Below are 20,159 nucleotides of genomic sequence, written 5' to 3' on the forward strand. Positions count from 1 at the left end.
ACGTTGATAAACGGATTGAGACAGAAAACAAACACTCGCAGAGCGGAAAATGCGATCGACCGATGGCCGACGGATCACTGATGCCGTCGCTCTCGCGACGAGCTACGGACGAACGGACTCTCACGATACTTGTGGTCTAACACAGATTGCTGATACAATATAGTGAGTACGACGACAATCATCTTTATACATATAAGGATCGCATGGCACCTTCATCACGCTTCTGATTTCCGATGTCGACCGTCACACAGTTTATCAACGCCATATTAGCAATCAGTGTGGTCATCTTTACGCAACTAGCGCGACCCCCTAGTAACTAGGCGGAAGGCGACCACACTGATTACTAATGGCGCTAATAAACTGCGTTGCTGCGTGTGGCACACGGTTAACGGGTCAACCTCAGAAGTGTCGTGCAAAATCCCGTGTGATGTTTATATCAAGATGATCACCGTCGTGATTATCAGTGTACTGGCAATCTGTTGTTAGACCGTGAGTTTCGTGAGAGTCCGTTCAACCGAAATTCATCACGCGAACGACGGCGTCAATGATCCATCCGCTCGTCGGTCGATCACATTTTTCGATCCGCGGGTGTTTGTTTTCAGACTCAATTCGTATGTTTATCAGCATAAGTGAGGACGCGGACGTGATAATCGTCCAGAAACATGTGTGTGCTATGCGTTAGTAACGGCTAGGCGGACCAAAGGTTTGATCGCGCGCCTTGGCAAGATGTCCAAGCCTTGGATTCCAAGGCGAAGTCGCGTGAAGTTATCCGCGCGTCCCTATCGTTCGAGAGTCATCCGTCGGCCAACGTCATTGTCGTCGAGTGCCGAGTGAGGCGGATCGCAGTTCGCTTCTCGCTTGTCGTTTCGCGTTAGTTTTCCGTTGTCGCAACGTTTCCCATGACATAATAAACTACGCATTGCGCACTTCGAAAGTATTGTTATCAAGGTGGTTATCGCCGTACTCACAAGTGTACCGAGAACTTGTTAGATTGCGAATTTCATGAGACACCGTTCGACCGAAGCGAGCGACGGCATCAGTGATCCGTCGGTGTCGCCGCGTCGGTCAATCGCATTTTCGATTCGCGAGTGTTTGTTCTCACAATCAGTGTTGTTTCGTACGTTCATCAGCGTACGTGAGAACGTAATCATCGCCCGGAGACGCGTGTGTTGTGTTGTGTGTTAGCAACGGCTGCAACTAACAGCTGAAAGGTTATGTTACGCAGCTCGGCACGATGTGAAGGTGCCCGCGCGTACCCCTGCATTCGATATTCGTCGTCTGCTGGGTTGACTTTCCCAGAGACGGCGCCGCGAGTGACAGTGAATGCGGACAACGCTTTCATCGTTTTACGTTGTCGCAATGTAATGAACTACGCGTCGTGTACGAGGATGCCGTCCAGGATGTCGCGCGATTGTCGTATCGAAGTGATTATTGATGTCCATGTTATAAGTAGTAGTGTTTTCATAAGCGAGTGCCGTGTTCATAAAAAAGTAACAAGCAGGAACAAGAAAGCAGGAGGAGGAGGACCAGGGTGACAACGGGCAACGGCGGAGCAACCACAAAGTAAACGAGTACATGATTTATAAATTAAATTACTTCAAGACGACTCGTTTGTCGAATTTTTTAAAAATCTGTATTTAAAAGATTTTTGTAAAAATATAATTATTTCATGAATAATTTGTGTTTGAAAAAGATGAATAAAAACTCAATGTGATGTAATCAGTTTTTGCAATATTAATTACTGCGGACGTTACTATGATGTGAATTATAAATATTTGTGTTTTACAGGTCGACGTTGAAAACTCCGCTGCTGCGCATCGTGTGTCGGTGAGTGACAAATTTTATTTTAATCCAGTAATAAATCTCTGTTAAATATATTGACAGACATTTATTACTCCAGATATTGATAGAGATCAAATTTAAAATAGATGCGCTACGCGCTGATATCCATATTTAATCCTGGAAAGTATTTCGAGCCAACAATTTATTGCACGTAAATATACACTTCAGTACGTAAAATGAAACTCGTTATATTAATCTGTTAGCGCGTATTTTGGTGAACGTTACGAAAAAAGCATAGAGTTCGTAAATTATATTTCACTCGTCTGAGATTTGTAGAATAAATATGCGCGTGTAAAAAAATATATTCTTATACAATTTTTGCCGAGCGCTTACACCCGCAAAATTTTCAAAAAATTGAGAATATCCGGAGATATTTTTCATTATAAACTTTATTATATATAAAATATAAAAAATAATTGCACTTTTCAGTACTTACATTATAACTTTTAAATTAAATTAAATTTTTGAGTTTATTACTTATTTACAAGACAGTGAAATAAAACGTACGTCTATTAATCTGGCACAGCCATTTCCGCACAATCAAATGCGACTTATACAGGAATTATTTGCTATTTTCTTGCTAATTTTTTGGTCTATTTACGATTTTTTAGCGAAACGGCTAAAAATGCTAAATGGGACAAAAAATCAGTAAAAAGTAGCACTACTAAAATGCGTATTTGTTTTCTAATTTTCTTCTTTTTTCTTAATGACTGTGCTAATTTTAATCTTAAGCTAGCACAGCCGTTGTTTTTAGTAAAATGACTGGAATAAAAAAATCGTAAATAGAGCAAAAAAGTTAGCAAAAAGATAATAAATAATTCCTATATGTCACATTTGATTATGCTAAAATGGCTGTGCTAGCTAATAAACGTACTAAATCCTGGCGAGATTTTTCGAGCCGAGTTATTTTAAAGAATTTACTCCCCTCCACCTTTCCCGCTCGTCAAAAATTAGAAGTCCTCTATCGAAAAAGTTATCGTACAGTCTATTTCTATAAAACGTTTCGCTACATTTTTTTAAAACTTCAAGGTGATCGCTAGTGGTGTTTCTTTACCACCCAGCGTCAACCTTGCGGTAGTGTGTATCGATCCGCGATTACAAGCGCGCTCGAAATTCTAAGGACCTCGAAAAACGCGACACGTGCGCGCGCAAGGGAGTTGGGACAAATTGCCGATATAATCGGTTGTACACGTGCCAGACCTGATATTTGAAACAACGCTGGCTCTGCACAGATAGAGCGTGACTGTCCGACGCCCCGCGGAGTGTATTTACAAAATCGTGCGCGTATAAACAACACTCGCATCGAGCCGTTATTTGCGAGTCAAATAACGCGTGAATCGAATGGAAATCGTGGGAGTGCGAAAAAAGAGAAGTTTTGCATCATCACAAATAGGATACTTTCTCTCTCTCTCTCTCTCTCTCTCTCTCTCTCTCTCTCTCTTTCTCTCTGAAAAAAGAATGTGAGTTTCCCGCAATTATCAACTTATCAGTCGCAATTACACATCGTAAGTTTGCCAGTAGGCCTATTCTCTAACTTCATAACGATAATTCGGTATTGTTATAGCGTCGTTGCGCACATATTATACATGATAGAAGAGCTGCGCAACGACACGTAACGATATCTCTTGATGTCGTTAAAAGTTACCGAATACGTTTACAGGGTTAGGAAGCGATGCATTTCTTGTAACGTCGTTATCGTTATCGTTAGTTTTCTTTTTCGGCAACAGTCGTTACTTTTTTCTCTATCTATAATGATAACATTATTATATTTTTATAGTAATGATAATGGAATTCTGCCGTTACTTTTATCGGCAATTTTGGTTTTCCATTATCGTTATATCTATTCAATAAATTCATATTTCTTTAGTGCGCACATACATACAATAATCGGCGTGCCAGATCAAAGGTTACGTGCATTAAACGGCATTATAAATTTTACCTACTTACATATTTTATAATATATTTTAAATGTTGAAAAAGATTTTGTACTTTATACTTTAAGCTGCATTCCGATATTCATTGCGAATACTGAAAGTCCACAGTATGTACACTGTTAAAAATCGTCAGCAGAATTTAATATAACGGAAGCAAATTTTAAGCAAGTTTATTAGAAAACATTTAATGTTATCAAAATGCACTTGTGCACATATTTTTCAGTTATAGACACATTAAATTTGATGTTTAACTAAAAAATATATTGAATTTTATGAATTTTAATAGTGTATATAACATAAATTGTAGATTTTCTGCAATGAAAACTGGAATGCATCCATAATAAAAATATTAATTCAGTTCAGAAACAATATAAATTTTTGATAAAATTTGTGTTTGTGAATTACAATCTGAATTTCTATGAAGATGCACACTAAAAAATAAAGACAGTAATTTTTAAAGAATTAGATAATTATAAGCTACAGAGAAAAGCTATATATTAGTTTAAAGTTGTAAATTTTAATATTAGTAGAATTACAAAAACGTAGGATTAAAAAGTTGAAAGTTAAATAATAAAGTTAAAAATTTAATAACTGTTAACTTGACTTATTGTTAGTTAATTTTCAATATTAACTTGTTATTTTTTTTAAACACAACTTTAATTTATGAAATTTTTTCCAAATTAAAAAATGTATTTATGTATTATAAGAAAAAAAATTATTAAAAGAATACGTTTAAAACTACATAAAAAAACAATATTTCTGTGTCATTTTATATAAACTTAATTTACAATTAAAATATTAAATTAATTGTACGATAATATTATTGTAATTGTTTTGGGTAATTTAATTTTAAAATTACGAATTTCTAATTTAATTTGACTAATACTTTTCAAAATTGACTTTTAATATAAGTTAGTTTAATCTTAACGTATCTTTTAATTGAGTTATTTTTTATTCATGTAATTTTTAATATAATTAAATTAATGTTATACGTCATTAATTTTAACTTAATTTAGTTAGAAAAAATTAATTTAACCAACCTTACAAAAAAGTAACGAATTTTTTAATAACTATTTTTTAATAAAGATAACGATGACGAGTTTTTTTTATAAAAAGTCGATATTCCATGTATATAAACAAAAGATATCTTTTAGATTTCTATAAAAGATATCTTACTATGTCTTGCATTTTTTTCGAAAAATTTAGAAGATATTTTTTAGTAATCTAAACGATACCTTATATAACATTTTGAGATATCGTTTAGATATGTCTGGAGATGTCTTGAAGAAATCTATAGATCTTACGTGACAAATATCTTGAAAACATTTTTTTAAGAAGCTTTTCAGATATCTAGATATCTTTTGGAAATTTTATAAAATTATTTTCAACGAAATCTTTTTAGATGACATCTAGACATCTTTTAGAAATATCTTGAAAACAATAAAAGATATCTTTAATTATTAGGATATTTGTAATATTCACAAGATGTTCTCTGAGAACGTGTTACTTTTATGAAGTAACCAACCCTGGAGTTTATCGAGTAAATGAACGTTTCACGTTTTGATGTATCGGTTTTCTTGTCGAGGAGAATTTTTCGTTATTTATTTCGCGATGTTTCGTGACACGTCGTTGACATTTGCGGTCGCGGTTCCTCGTGGTCAGATGCGACTTCAACCAGTTTAAACCAGTCGGTTCCTAAAGCACACGGAGACGTTCCTACATTTAGCAGAGCGCGGGTGTAAGTGCGAGCGATCGCCTTCCTCCTTTTTTTTTTTATAAATTTATGTGGCACACACTCACGTGCTTCGTCTACGCAGACCGCCTTTCGTGAAATTACGCCTTACGTGTTTGCTACGCTCGTTAAACCACTAGCGGCTGACACGTCGGTCGTCTATAGAGTCAGGCTCATGTGACCGGCAATTTGTATCGACGTACAAATTCGCGATTTGAACAGGCGGCCGGAATGCGTCAGTGCGAGATTCCAAAAAGGTAAACGGTATAATGGGAGTCTTGCGTACGAGAAGGCGCGAGTCGCGATCACGCGCCATTAACACTCGCGCGCGCGCGCGCGCAGCGAAACGCGCGGAGATTGAGAATCTCCTCCGTGTGCGGAGGAGAACGCATCTATGGAACTTGATTCGAATGGAAACGTTTCGCTAACGAAGCATCAGAGCGGCGGAGACGAGCGCGCGCGTGACCTTCTCTTTCACCTCGATCGTGTAACAAATCGCGACATTTCGTCGCGATCAGTTTTATTTTTTTTTTTTTATCAAAGGGCAAAAGTCTGCCGCCGCTGTCGCCGCCGCCGTCGCCACCGTCGTCGTTAAGGATTGGCAGAGGTGGGGGTGGAGGAAAGAGTCCAGCAGCGCGTCGGAGGTTTCCACTGATGCCGTTGCTAGGTTGCGGTAGGGATCCCATATACGGGCGAGACAGAGAAGGAAAGAGCGAGGAGGAGAACGTGGGAGAAGGAGCGAGCAGAGCGAGAAACTCGAGACAAAGAAAGAGGGAAGGAAAGAGAGTAAGAGCGCGCGAGAGACAAAGTGAGAAAGAGCGAGGGAGAGGGCGAGGAGACGATATACCCCGCGCGTTTCGGCCAGTCTCGGTAGCCGGTCGCACGGCGATCGGGCGTGCTCGCGTTCGCCGTGGCGGTGATTCGGTTCGGCTCGGTACGGTACGGTACGGTACGGTACGGTACGCCGCGCTCGCTTCACTTGAAGTCAGTCCGTTACGGTGCGTCGCGCGGCGCGTACGGTGGTGGGACGGTGGTGGCGCGTTCTCTACGACCGAGGGGTAGCGCGTGCACGCGGGGAGGACGCGTCTCTTGTGGCGGCGGCGTCGCTGCCGAAGGTGCGGAGGGCGCGCGACACGGGCCGCGTGAAAAAGAAACGCTCTCGGAAGCTCCCGTTTATCAGACGCGCTCTCTACTTCCCCCTCCCTCTCCTCTCCCGTTCCACGCCGGCGGGTCGGTTTCGCAGCGGACGGAGCACGCGTCCCTGACATGCGGCCGGCGAGCGCCAGGACGAGCCATTGTCCGTGTTGCCGTTTGACACTCGGGGCAACGGCCAGCCGCGCAGGCGACTCTCCTCGCAGCCACGCCGAGCTCGACGACTCATCTGCCTGAACTTACCTGCGAATCGCTACGCGAGAGGAGGCTGTCGTGAATCACGGGGATATCCTTACGGTGAGTATCTTGTGTCTTTGTGTCTGTGCAGTCTAACAACGCTGACAATCCGTTTCTAACCCTTCGCGCTTGACTGACGACTCTCGCTTTTTCGGGACAGAGGCATCTCGCGCGTCATTCGTGTGCACCCGCGATTTTAAATTTGCCGTTCAAAACCCAAATGGAACAACGGATCAAAATTGCATCGAAACGATTCGTGATTGATCGAAAAGTGACTTGTAAGAATCATTTGGACGTTATTTTGATGCCATGTGGTGACTTTTTGTTCCGTTTAGGAAATGTTCCTTCTAAGTCGCTCGATGATACTTCGCGAACTTGATAATATTTCAAGTTGATTTCTCTTTGCGCTTCTCCGTTCATCGCGGAAACGGAAATTATCTCTTAGTGCCCGTGGCGCACATGTTTACTCCGAGAGAGTGATTTTGGAGCGCGTACGTTGCGCCTCGCGTCATTATGTACTTTCCTGCTGCTGAAGCGATTACGAAAGTGCGAATTTTCTTGTCCACGCCTAGGCTATGTAAATCCGAGCCGCGACGACATTAGGCGTTGCGCCTCATTGGCGCGAGGTGACACTGTCGTGTAATCCTATAAAAAGGCCATCCACGACGGCGATGGCTCGCTGTAACACCCGTGCTTTCGGTTTCGAGAAATTATACGAAGCCATTTCGGTCGTGTTTCGAACGAAATGCCATTCTGAAATATCAGTTTTATGACATAGAGATACCGCGTATCGGAATACGTTAACATAAATTAGAATAGATAATTTTTAAATGGATAATCGTACTTATCTCGATTTAATCTGCCTCGCAAAAGTTCTCCCGTAACTATTTCATAATTTCGCATTTTTTTATAATCGAGGATTTAAGGGGCCACTCGCACCCAGAGAACAAGGAGAATTAGGATAAACTTTGAAACTTTTTTCTTTTATAAAATTAATTTATTTAATTTTAATTTTATTTAATTATTTTTTATTTATTTTAATTAAAGATTATTATGTATATCTAAAAGTATAATATTCTTACCTAGAATTTCTGTAATTTTTATCAAAAAATTTGTAAAATTGATAATTTGCCACTAACATCCGCGGTTTTTTTTAAATAGTTTTTACCATTGTAACTTTGTAGTTTATTATCTGAAAGAAAAAATCTCAAAGTATCCTCTTAAAAAAGATGAAAAAAAAATTAGTTTTTGACATGGCCGATTTTAAAAACAATGATTTTTCGCAAAATGGTAACCGTCTGAACATTTAATAAAAAATCTTACTTTCCAAATTTGTAAAAAATAAATTGACGTTTACAAATAAAATTATATGACAAAAATTTGATGATGTGAATATTTGTGCAAAATTTCTGGTTTTCGAGATATATTAGTTTTCTAAAATATCATTTTGAGAAAAAAATGCTTTCAAATTATCAATAATATAAATTTTTTTTGTATTTACATTGATTCTATAGACCATGCCATGCTCGATTTTTGTTTTCTTTAATTTTTTTGACCTACTTACACTGAAAAAGCTTTTCTATGCTCAAGTAAATATTTTTATTTTAAACATAATTTTCTCGATTTAAATAAATATATTAGCTAGTACAATAATTTATTTTTAAACTTGGAAAATATTTATTTAAATTAAGGAATTTATGTTAAATTATATTTATATTTGCTTGAATATAAAAATTTTATTTTTAGTGCAAGTGTGAGTGTAGCTCCTTAAAGATACAGAAATCAGTGATGAAAATGCAAAGGGTACACTGGAAGAAAAGTCTTATTGCATTATTTAGAAATCTGACAGATTCAATCAATACGTTTCGTTCAAAAACAGATGAATCAGAAATCTTGTAGGAATTATCAGATTATAATAAAGTCTATTAAACGTTCTGATTAAAATAACCGGAGTCTTAGATTATAATAATCAGAAATTCTGCTTGGTTATTCCACCAGAAACAATCATACGAGTTTTTTAAATAGAATCAGATTATTTTTCTCAGAGTTGAAAAATACGCGCTTGTCAGCCTCGATTTATTCCGCATACATTATAGTTCTATCCGCAACGACTTTGCGTAATCCGTCAAGAGTTTAACATTCGAAACGCTCGGTTCCACTGCAACGCGCCAGGCGCTCGGCGCAACGAACCGCGATCGACGTTTCTCCATGGCCGTTCTTTTTTCTTTTTCTTTTTTTTTATCTCCCCGTCGCAACGTGAAAATAAAAGGCGGAAGGTTCCGTTGGTCGAGCCCAAGCGACGGTGCCCGTTGACGCCCGTCGCGCATCATCGCGTAACATCATTATTTTTAACGGCTTGCATCAAAATTTTCTAAAATATGTGGGCGAGATATTCCAAAATAGCACGTAATAGACGCGTGTTATACTACACTAAAAAGAATCGGGAGATCGTGACTCAGTCGTGGCCGAGAGATTAGCATTTCGTTCGTAATTTACGTATTTCATGACGCGATCGGGACGTACGTCTCGGTACGAAATGCTCGTCGGTAAATCCTGTAACGTAGGCCGCTGTGAACGGGATCAAGATCGTAAGTCCGGAGACAGCGCGACGCGTCGGCGCGCGTTTAGAAAGTTCGGAATTATGCTAACTTACGTAATATATTTCGTTCAGGATCGTAGGCGACCTTTGCCTCGCGAATGGCTTGCCACGCTTAGCCGCTTTTCCGCCTCGCGGAATTTTTGCGGTTTATTTTGCCACTGGATTATACGACCACGCAAGTGTCTACATGTTTCGGCTGTGTATCGCGAATTCGAAAATTTACGGCACACCGTAATCGCGAGTAAACTTCTACAGAATATTTTTAGCCGCGTAGAAAAATTAACGACAGATCTCTTTTACATATTTCGTTTTGAATATTCCGAGATTATCTTCTGACTCGTGGCGGTTCACAAAAATTCATTTTGTTAATTTCGAAAGGATATTCTCGCTTCTGCTACCATTTTTATACTAATTTAGGATTTTTTTTTTTTTTTTTAGGAAAAAAGTATAAAAAGCTAAGCAAAAGATTTGTTGAAAAATTAAAATATTTTGTTGAACATAAGACATAGAAATCAAGAACAGAAATTTCAAAAATTTAATCTATATTAGGTAAGTCGGGGGAAGATACCAGTTGAGGGAAGAAACCACTTCAATTATAGTTTTTCCATAAATTAGCTGATCATAAGTGTGCAGTAGACTATAGGCAAGCTAAGAGAACAAAGAGAAATTTTGGTATTAATAAAAATCAAAAAGATAAGTCGAAATGTCCTCTTTATAATATTTAATAACGCAATAGCTGCATTTTATTGTTTAAGAAGCAGGTTTTACAACTTTGAATCATGTTTCATAACACATGATTAGTAGATTTCGTAACACAGATTATATTTTGACATTTCCTAACACTTAGGGATAAGATGTCAATTAATACAAAATCTTGAGATAGAATTATTCGAGCTTGATACTTTCATTAAAATGGTTTAAAAAATTAAAATATTGAGTGCTTTATATAATTCTAAACATTTTAAATTTGTAAAATGTTGTTTAAATCTATAAAAGTATGAAAGTGTAATGAGTTGCTTCTAAATTACCCATTTACGTTTTATCACCTACTTTTTATTTAAACTTGATTGTTTAATGTAGATAAGCAAAACATGCAAGTTCACATTACGTTATAGTACACAGAAAAAAAACTTAGTATCAAATCAACAATGCATTGTTTTATATACACAGAAGCAAGAATATAAAATCTTGGAAGAATTTATTATCTTAAACTGACATAATAAATTTGCTTACATGGAGAAAATTTTTCTTCTTGTGTAAGCAAATCACGTCTGTTTAAGATTATAAATTTTGTTAAGATTTTATATTCTTGCTTATGTATAAAACAATGGATTGTTGATTTGATACTAATTTTTTTCGTGTATTTAAACAGTTTTAAATCTTCGTTCACTGAAGGTGGCATCTTACTCATATACATTGGAGAAGATAGCAGTTTTCTGAACTCAACTAATTTTTTTTCTCTCAAAAATCTTGAATGTCATCAAAATTTCAATTACTTTATTTGTATGAATAAATAAAGGTGTCAAAAATGCATAAATTTCTCGTCGTTCAATTCCACATGATAAAATTATTCCAGAAGAAAGACTTAAGTGTGGCATCTTCCTCTAATCTTAAATGCAGTTTTTATTTCAACTCTAACCCAGTTAATAAAACATTAATTCTTGCACAAACAGAGAATTTGATTTTTCCGTTTATTTTTTTTGAAATTTTTTTAACTAAAAAAAATTGAAATTTTTATTTGATTCTAGGACGAGAGAGAAAAAATGTTGCGAATAACTCCTAAAACTTTTGAATCAATTGGATTAAAACTAAATGAGTTATCGTGGCAACAATCTTGAAAAATGTTCCGAGAAAAACGCGTTCAAAGTTTAGAATACATTTTATACGTTCATAAAAACTTGTGCAAGCCTCTTCTACCTTCAACCTGCAACTTTCTATCTTCAAACGATTAAAAAGTATGTAAAAAATAAATCGATATTTTTAAATCCAAAGCGAGGATATTCTCTTAAATTTACACGAGACGTTAATTCCAATGTTGATTGTAGTCTAGAAATTGCACAACCGATTCCAATGATCTTAATATGCATCACTTCCTTGTTATCGCGATTGTTATTGCGATTGATGCCATGGAATCGTCTGTCGTTAAACAGTTTTTTTTTTTTTTTTTAGAGATCCGTGACATATTTCCAGCGATATTACCGCGACCGTATTATTCAGGTATTTCCTCATCGCTGTCTTTATGTATTATTTCTACTGAAAATGATCAGTTTGCTCGCGGGTTTACTTGCGTATACGCGATGCGAGTTACTTATCTCCGCTTCTGCAAATCGATCGTCTCGCAGATATGCGAAGCGCGGTATTCTCTGCAAGTCAAATGAGGTGTAATGACTCCGCGGCGTGTATGACGCTTACCTTTAAGGAAGGTGCACGATGATTCACACGGTACTTTACATGGTGTTCGCTGTTGCAGCTGACGACTGATGTCATCGTTAGCGTTGCTTACGCGCGCGTCAAGTAGTAAAAACAATAATGCCGTTACTTTCGATGATAAAAAGAATGACTCTCGTGTCTCTCTCTCTCTCTCTCTTTCTGTCTCTCTTTTCTCGTTTCATCGTATCGCAGAGCAGGACGCACGAAACGAAATGAAAACAAACAGCTCGCGAATCTGCTTATCGCCAACAATATGCGGTTGATCGTCGATAATTATAGACGTTTAAGAAGCTACAGATCTCATTGAGAATTCCACCTCCGCTGGTCGATTGACGTCAGGAGTGTCTAAAAAATTTCCATTGCGCCGGACATGACCGAAAGTGACTGGCAGGTACCATACACCGCCGTCGCTCCTGTACCGTGCGAAATTAGGCGACCGCGAATCGCGCTGGAACAGTACCCGATGCCCCGTTATTTTTGTTGCAGACGGTCTTTTAATAGAGCGCACCTCTCCATCTGCATGAAAATTCACTTTGCGATATTTCGTCTCGTGTCGCTTCGACGTTGCTTCGTACGAGCGAAGCGAAACGAAATATTTACATTGCACAGAAAGAACGTGGAAAAGTTTCAAGATCGATTAGAAAAAAAAAAGAAGGAAAGAAAAACAAAACTATCCGGCGCCAGGGATCTGCGATACCAAGGATCTAATTGTAAGTAGAGAGTCAGACTGTGGAACGAGGTATCAAGGCTCCTGCGGAGCCAAGGATGTGCAAACGCGCAAATCTGTTCCCTTCGGTTTTCCAACGGCAACGAAAATAGAAACCTGATAAATTCACTGTTATGTCGTACATAATTATGGCTCGCAAGTAAGAAAGTCGAGAGCTCCCGTAGTGAAAGTAACGCGCAAACTCTAATAGATTACTTCGCAATAACGTGCGTATGTACATGCGAGCCGCGCGACGCATTTTACTTGGCGCGGCGCGCGTTCGTACACCTCGGTATCGCGTCCCCTAATCGCATTTCTTTCCCGGACGCGATACAGAATTTTTTTTTTTATCGTGCGGGAGGGAGCTTTAATCTAATTCCCCAGATTCGCGAGTTAATTGCTCGCGCTGTCAGAGCGCGTCTCGGGAGCGCATTAATTATCTTTCTGACGTTTGACACACGCCGTCGCGCTGATTACGCGCCGCCTATCTACGATTTCCATAGGAAAACAAGGGGGCAAGTAGTCTGGAAAAGTACCGTTACAACATTTCCTCGCGATTATCTCGGAAAGTTCGCGCGCGATTTCCCGCCGGTCCCCCGCTGACTGATGCAGCAGTTAGTGTTAATGCCTGATAAGAATCTGACCCGGTCAGCAGTGATTCTCATTCGCCTTAACCCAGTTCGCACCCAGGCCTGATCGGGCGCAGACCGATCTGTGCCATGATTACGGGCGCAAATCGTGCCGGTGACGATAACGATAACCGGCGCAATGCCAGCATGTCATTGTCGCCGCCGCGACATTTAAGCGAAAACTCGCGCGCGCGTTTCGCATTCGCCGTTACACGGATGACGAAATCGCGAAGAAGTAACGGACAATTCTTCGACGATTTAGGAATACGTGTCTAGAGTTAATCGCGATTCAAACATAAGCCCATGTCGGTCGTAAATTTATACTTTATGTAGATACGTTTTTAATAGAGCTTCATTCAAGCGGTCATTAACATATATATATCTTACGACAGACGGACGACGTATCTTATTGTCTAAAAATACTGTGCAATTCCGTCGGCAGGTCACAATTTATTCTCAATCGCTTTTGTCCTCGTTAAACGAGTTCCAGAGAGAATTTCAAGATTTATAGGACACTTTTCAAAACACTAAGAAAATTATGAAAAAATTATAAATTGTTTGATATTTTATTTAAAAGTAGTGGAAAAAATTTGGCAGCGATTTTCTGTATGGATAAAGTTATGTCTGTATGATTAAAGTTATTTTAATGAGAAAAGTAGACGTGTGCTCTAATAAAAATATAATTAATAACGAAATAAGAAATTATGAAAAATATTAGAATTTTTTTTTATTCAAGTACCTTAAATATTCATGATGAGTAAAGTTTCATTGCGATGCAGAGATCAATTTTGTCAACTAAATCTATTTATTTCTTTACTTACAAAATAACTAAATAGACAACCTTAATAAAACTTTGTATAAATCGTGTTGAGTACTTAAAGTACTTACACAAAAAGAAATCGAGATTGTTCTCAATGTTGTAAAAAAACAATTCAATTTTTAATGACAATTAAATAGAGTAAATAAAAATAGAATTTCATTCACACAGCTTTCATATGTACATAGCTTATTTGAAGTGTTAATATTAACACATTTTCAAATTTTATTTTACTTTGCAGGGACCATGTATCCGAAACATCTTTAAGGGGACCGGGCACGGTTAAATATTGAAGAATCAAATTCAAAGAAATTTTTTCAAACATTTGGTTATTTTTAACTGCTATGTTTGTCGAAATTTATTATTTTAACACAAAATATGTTACAAGATCAACCTCATCTAATCAAATAAAAAGTATCTATATTAACGTATGCATCTAATAAATAATAAATTAAGTTTGAGTCGAATTTAACATTTTTATAATTAACTTATTTAACTTTATTTTAGTTTAAATTGTCGACATATTAAGTAGTAGAAATGGTGACCTATAAGAATGATTAAAAATAACTCAAATTGGGTAGATTTCGACAGTATGAATTTAACAGTGTGTATATTTCGATAATGCTAATTACGTCCGCGCGTCTCAGCTTCGCGGTTTCTTATTAATCAGTCTATCATAGAAAGAAATGACAATGCGGGGTCGAGAGGCCGTGTTAGACAAGGGCAACAAGTTATTCGCAGCGCACATGTCGATACGATAAGCCGTGTAATTTTTCCTACGGCGCCGCAAAATGGCCGTTAAACGATTCCAGTTGGATTAAGGAACTTTCCTTCGAATGACACCGAGACGGACGCGAGGCACGATCCCGATAGCGTAATCGCTACGAGAAATGAGCGAAGAATGGAGCTATGTGCAACGACCGAATCGCGACGTGACAAAGTCCGGGAATAACGAATTCGTCTGGAATTCGACGATTTATACAAAGTGGGCCTGCCCCCTGCGCCGCGAGCGTACATATTTAGCTCGGGCTACATTTAAATGCTTTCCGGTTATTTTTTTTTTTTTAACGTGCTGGATTCCTCGAATTGTTGCGCTCTCTGTATCTTTCAGCCTTTATCAACGTTTGTCGAGGTGGAGTATCGCGCGAATTACGTGAGTGGCGGCCGATATCCCAAAACGCGACGCACGCGATGACGCGTCTCTGTAAATGCAGCAACGCCCAGATAGTATATCCGTGAGAATTGCATCTTAAAATAAATTTTCTCGGCAATTCGTTGAACTATCTGTTCCCTCTTGCGTTTCTGCGACGCATGCGGCGAGACAGGCGGAGTACTGGCGATAGACTGAGAACGAGACGTGCGTGTCACGATACATCGTAATACAACGCCGTGACAACGTCGACGAACGTCGTAATTCTAATATACATCACACTCGTGGAGATGCAGCCGGTTCGGATGAAGAATTTATGAGGCGAAGTACACCAATCGGATGTTAATCCGCCTATTAAGTACCACCGAACTAATTATAGCGACCAGTGATTAATGCGACTGCTGGCCGCATTTGTTGACTGCCTGACCGGTGCTAAATCATTCGAGACACGGCCGAGATGGGAATGTCGCACGCTAGAGCGTTGTTAAAGCATTCCGCAGAGCAAGTCGCCAGGATTAGTATTCGGATATGTTTCTTGTAACATTCGGGAATTAAGTAGAGGAAGGTGGTGATCCTTTGACTCGTTGCATTTTTGACCTGTGAAATTATCTATTGGACATTTCTAAAACTAAAAATATAGAATTTGACTGCTAAACAACTTACACTTCACAATCTACACTTTTAATAATAAAGCGAACAATGTAAAATCATTTATTATTTGATTATATATAGAATAATTTTAAGAGCTTTTTAATCTCATAAAATTGCAAACATATTCTATCTTGTATTTTATATTCTATATTTAAATTGTTAAGTAGCTGTCTAGAAAAAAAATGATTTAAAATTTAACACTGCCAATATTCTACAATTTATGAAACCATTAAATTGAAAATGAGCAATCTTTTGACCAGGAACACATATCATGCCTTAAAAAAAAAGTAAAGGTCAAGGAAAAGTTATGAAAAAGACATAAAGAAGTTTTACTTCTGTTAAGATTGAATTTGTAATACAGAATTATTTTATTTTTCTTGTATTATTTTATTGTGTTTGAGTTAATTTTTATATATTTTACAAATAACTTTGTAAAGAAACGTTATAAATAAATATATGAAATTATCTTAATTTTTCTTTGTACATATTTTATTGAATATACAGAGTGTCTGTTGTCTATAGATATCTGATTGTGAGCAGATATTTTGTAACTGATTAAAGGTACAAGAAAGTTTAGTTTAAAAGAAAGAGAAAAATTAGCTCTGAGTCAGCTACAAAATGCATGTAAATTTTTTTACTCATGGTCTTTTCAAGTCATAAGAGTTAACAGTTTTTTTTTTTTTTTTTAATAAATACTTATAATTTTAATTTATATAAGATAAAAGTCATTTGTAATCAAAGTCATACTTAGTTAAAAATTGGTATGTGTCGTTATAAAATAAAAATATATAAACATCTTAAATATTAAAGTAATAAATTTAATTATAAATATTTTTAAACGTTTTTTAAAATGTTAAAAAGATTAAAAAAGTAAAAAAAACAATAGTTTTGGAACATTTATTAACATATAAATTGCTTGAAATTTTGATTATGTTTATGATATTATAATTTTAAAAAAAGTTTCCTTTTTTTTTCAAATCGCTTTTTTTTTTCAAAGAAAAATCAGAAAAATTTCATTTTTGTTCTAATAAAAAAAAATTTTTTTTTTAATGAAAAATTGCTGTTCTTGCTATGTGAGTGATATGTTGTATAATTTTTTATATTTATTATATTAATATGATGCAGGAAGTTATGTAATCTTACGTTTGTTAAAATTATTTTTTCTTCTATTTCTGGTCTGTCTCACGAACCAAAGTGTTACTACAGACTCGAAAATAAATATCGTAATCTATAATTAAAAAATTATATATAAATAGAGTGACTTTGATACTGATGAGGTCACCTTGATGAAACCATTTTTCAATTTTAAATTTCATAGCGTAATACACATCATATTTATCAGTATATGACTGGCACGAAAAATCGTGATTTAAAATTAATAAATCACGTGATATCAGTGAATATTAGCCTGCTGTAAAATAATATTTTTTCTAATGTTAAAATATAATATAATATAAATCAACACAAAAAATATGTCGTTGTCAGTACGTGAAAGAATATTTTTAAAATGTATTTTGTATTTTTACATACCAAAGTGACGGTTGTACAAAACTTTTGAAAAATAATTCGTCAACAACAAAATTCGTCATACACCATTTTTCTCTACGCACGTGTTAGACAATTATAATATGTGCGAATACTTGCGGTATTCCACTAACATTCTGACGTAATAATCGTTCTGAGGTCACGCGTTGTTAGTCGCATAACTTTGAAGATCGTCAGCGATATATCGAGAACGCTTATAAGTATTTCCTCCGAAATTATCTTTTCGAAGATAATGCGTGTCGAAAAAAACAGGTTGATAGAGCCCGAAGTACTAAGCCGTTATCGAAGGTAATCTGTAACAGCTCTTTGACGTGCAGGTATGCGATCTTGATTCCGCTTAAATCTCGTACGATTTATTATTCACGTGACATTGATAAATCATGAATAGTACTTGAAAAGGGTGACACGGAGAAAACGGCCGTTAATTATTTTTGCAAAACTTTTATCAATGAAAAAGACCAAAAACGGAGATATCGAATAACCAGATCGAAGAGCTGATCCACGACACTTCGATACGTGCACACGACGCGGCCTCGAGCTGTACGATCCTCGCGCGAGATACAACTCATTCTGCATGTATGTACGTGTCATTGCGATTTAGCGGAAAAATTGCCGTGGAGCGGTTTACACATATATTTCCCTTCTCCCTTTCCTTTCAATGAAAAAGTTAATAAAACACGCGGAGATCGCGATCGCGCGCACGAAGCAATTAACGCGACTCGAGCTCGCGTCGCGTCGCGTTGGATCGATTTCGCGCTCGTATCCCACCGCTTTTTCGCTCGAACAAAATACCTTTGTTCACCGCGGTGTGTTTCGACGAAGCGCGGGCAGTCGATGCGTTCTCGAAACGTAATTATTCCCGCTCGCGTGCGTGCGTGCGCGCGCGCGCATCGGGGTTCGCTTATTAATAACGGGCCCGTGCATTTCGCCACGGCGAAATTTTAAGGTGTTAAATCTGACGTAGGCGGCGTTGAGACGATATTTCAAGATCAGCGAGCCGTTGACGGGCGCACCAAACTAAAAAGTATCGGCCTTGGTGCCGGCACCGACGTGGCACGGCTAAAGGATAAGCGCGGTAGCCGCGCTACCGCTGACAATGGAATATAAAAATAAGATATAAAGAGAGAAGAACACAGGGGGGAATACCGCTGAAAATTGCGGCCTGCAAGGCCGAAGTGTATTAAATCCGCGTCGCGTGTCCGTCTCGATGTCAGATATTAATTGCCGGTATTAGTATCGTAAAAATGTGGAGCGCTCTTTACTTTACTCCGCAAATGATTTCAATTTATTCTGCCTTAAAGTCGTAAATTCTGCACTTTGTTCCCTCTCCCCTTCTCTCTCTTTCTCTCCTCCAAGCCGATCTCCGGTATTACCCGATCCGACGTACGATATAGCGGTGACCGGTGGCGAGTTGCAACACGAGTTACGCGCGAGTGGCTGCGAGCCAGCGCCCAAGGTGCTAACAAGCCTATGAAAACGACGCTCCCGTCCGCCGATATCCGTCCGTGGAATTCGCTAATTGAGAGATTCGAGGCGCACAAGCCGCACAGCGCGGCGTTGCGAAACGCGGGATGCGCGCGCGTCGAAAACTTCGAAGGAAAAAGCTATTCGCGTAACGGAAGAACTTAATTTTTCTCGCGAGAGGATCACGTCATAAATTTCCGCCGCCTGCACCGGCGCACGGCGGATGGGCGGATACAGCGAGACACGACAATCCTCTTTCTCTCCTTCAGAAAACGCGACAGGTCTCGTGGAAAAAGAAAAAGAAAAGATAAAACGGAGTGCGTCCACTCGGAGCAAATTGTAGAGTGTTTACGTCAAAAAGTCACCAATTCTATCTCGAAAGATTCTTGGAAAAGGGTTCAATGTCCGCTTTGCACATCGACGAACAAAGTCGAAATATTAGCAAACAACTGTTGCAATGTTTCCTTTGATATTTATTGGTTACAAAAAAAATTGCGATGGTGAAATATACGTTTCTGTGAAATATATCTCACTTCTCTTATTAATTGACTTATTTGAATAACATTTATATTCAAATAATACATTTTGACTTATGAATAACATTTTATATCGCTGTATTCAAACAAAGATTTACTTCGCTGAAATAAATTTTTTAATATTTTTTTTCTAGTTATTTTCTTATTAATTTGTGTTCTGACATTTTGACGGAATGCAATGTATTTGACGAGGAAGTCAAATTCAAGGAAGTCGTCACATTATTTTGAAAGATTGATTACACTGAGCGAGAAAAAAATCAACTTTTTTCTGTCTTAAGATTTAACAAGTCATTTTTTATGTATAATATTTTTGGCTGCAGCTAAACACGAATCTGGATGTGAAATATCTCTATCACGTTAGAAGAATTTTTGAATGAAATTTATTATTAAAGTTGTTAAAAATCTTATTTTTGCTACAATAATCGTTATAGTAAAATTGAAAGTTCCTCACTCGATGGGGCAACCGATGGATATCGCGGTTTTCGAAACTTGCACTGAAAAAAAAAAGCGTTTGGTAACAGCTACCAAATATTGAGAAAGAATGCCAATTAAATATTTGGTTAATATAATTAAAAATAGTTTTACTTTCCTAAATATTTAGTATTATTAAATTTAGCTCGCTAACTATTTAGAAAAGTGAAATTATTTTTGGTATTCAGTGTGCGTTGTTTCGGAAGCAAATATCGGACACGAGAGCGAGAAAAGTTTCGGTGATGTTAGAAGCATGTCGATGTG

At 37.5% G+C, this 20,159-nt stretch overlaps 1 protein-coding gene and 1 long non-coding RNA gene across 2 annotated transcripts in view; both read left to right on the plus strand.

Moving 5' to 3' along the window:
- Positions 1 to 1,452: 1,452 nt before the first annotated feature.
- On the plus strand, positions 1,453 to 3,282 carry LOC120359615. The gene is made up of 2 exons (XR_005576394.1): positions 1,453 to 1,563; positions 1,789 to 3,282. It is a non-coding gene; the product is annotated as an uncharacterized LOC120359615 (long non-coding RNA).
- Positions 3,283 to 5,217: 1,935 nt separating this feature from the next.
- The window catches only part of LOC105208194, a 31,116-nt gene continuing 16,174 nt past the window's right edge, over positions 5,218 to 20,159 (plus strand). Inside the window, exon 1 of the mRNA XM_011177978.3 lies at positions 5,218 to 6,957. The gene's annotated coding sequence lies outside the window, so the exon portion shown is untranslated. The remainder of the gene's footprint in view (positions 6,958 to 20,159) is intronic.

Source organism: Solenopsis invicta, chromosome 14 (genome assembly GCF_016802725.1).
Source record: "Solenopsis invicta isolate M01_SB chromosome 14, UNIL_Sinv_3.0, whole genome shotgun sequence".
Taxonomy (NCBI): domain Eukaryota; kingdom Metazoa; phylum Arthropoda; class Insecta; order Hymenoptera; family Formicidae; genus Solenopsis; species Solenopsis invicta.